The sequence below is a fragment of the Fukomys damarensis genome, unplaced genomic scaffold (assembly GCF_012274545.1).
Source record: "Fukomys damarensis isolate Sample0158 unplaced genomic scaffold, DMR_v1.0_HiC HiC_scaffold_23, whole genome shotgun sequence".
NCBI classification, from domain to species: Eukaryota; Metazoa; Chordata; class Mammalia; order Rodentia; family Bathyergidae; genus Fukomys; species Fukomys damarensis.
Window position 1 is genome coordinate 24,184,578 of NW_022900935.1, and position 1,481 is coordinate 24,186,058.

A 1,481-nucleotide genomic window follows, 5' to 3' on the forward strand; every position below is an offset into this window, starting at 1 on the left:
CCGCCTCAACAGAGGCAGCCAGCACCACGAGTCCACAACACACCGACTCACCTCCGCGCACTCTGACCCCGTTCGACGCGGCAGACGGGCGGGCGCGATGGCCAACCGGTGAGCCCGCCGCCGGCCCCTTTGACCAATAAGCTGACATGGGGCGGGGCTTCTTATCTCAGAATGCTCCCTCTCCCGGCGACATGCGCGCTAAGATGTGTCAAGATGGCGACTGGAGAAGACTGGCCTTATGGGACTTGTAGTTTTAAAATTGCACGTACTCAGAAGAGAAGGGGAGGGTCACTTCTGAACTGTAATAGGGATTTTTTAAAAAACAAAAACTTCCTCAGTTCTGGAGAGATCCAGATGCCCCACCTCCGTTTTCTCACCTTTCAATATATGCATAAGGTGAGTATAGGCTTATAAGGGTATATATTCTGTTTAGATGCTACCTCGTGATTCATTCAACAAGTAATTATCATCATCTACTCTTGAATGTAGGCCTGGGAGAGACCTGGGAGGAGGGAAGGCAAATTGGGCTTAGAAGAAAATGCTTAGATTTCTGAAGGGCCTTTCTAAGGAAGAGGGAACTGATTTATTTAAGGTCTCATCAAAGGAAATAACAGGGTTAAAAGGATCCTGGCTGCAAATGTGGGGAACTTCCACAGTCTCTCCAGTCAGATGGAGAGAACTCTCACTTATCAAAGCCAGAGGTATATTTCTCCATCTTGCTTATTCCTCTCTGGGAAGCCATAGGTACCAGGTTATGAGCTGGGAAACCTCAGTTTAACCAAGACGATGAGGACTTTGACAGCCTCTCAATCATTACCTATCCTATGGGCCTGCTTCAGTTACCAGCTCCTCTGTCTACCATCTGCTTATTTTCACTTAAGACAATAACATTTCCAGACCCTGCCACCCCTGGGATCTTAACATAATGGTTCCTGCCTAAACTGGAAATGCTTGGTAGTTCTCATATCTGGAAGTGTCTTCCTTAATCTCATCAATACAATGGGTTAGTTTATTCTGTGCCCATACAGAATTGTTCATGGTGTTTTATAATTGTCTATTTCCTTGTCATCTTTCCTCCAGGACTTTAACTTCCTTTAGTATAAATATTATTTCCATATTGTACATGCTGTATCAGTAACATCCAGTACGGTACCAGGCATAAAGCTGCCATGAAAGTACTGTTTGTGAATAAATAAAGGACTAAACAGCAGCAGGGACATGAGAAGGGATAAAGGAGAAAGAACAAACAATAGAGAAGTAAATATAAAAATAAGAGCCAGGTGCTGTGGCACAAGCCTGTAAGCCCAGCTACTCAGAAGGCTGAGGAAGGAGGTTTCAAATTCAAGGCCAACCTGGGCCATACTGTGAGTTCAAGGCCAACCTGAACTACATAGCAAGACCCTGTCTCAAAAAAAAAAAAAAGTTGGGGGCCTAGATCCAATCCTTGATACTCACTCCTCAAAAAAAAAAAAAAAAAAAAA

General features: G+C 44.4%; 1 protein-coding gene across 1 annotated transcript in view; it reads right to left on the minus strand.

Moving 5' to 3' along the window:
• Positions 1 to 106, minus strand: part of Eri3 (ERI1 exoribonuclease family member 3) — a 127,635-nt gene extending 127,529 nt beyond the window's left edge. The window contains exon 1 of the mRNA XM_010610121.3: positions 52 to 106. The gene's annotated coding sequence lies outside the window, so the exon portion shown is untranslated. The remainder of the gene's footprint in view (positions 1 to 51) is intronic.
• Between the last annotated feature and the right edge of the window lie 1,375 nt (positions 107 to 1,481).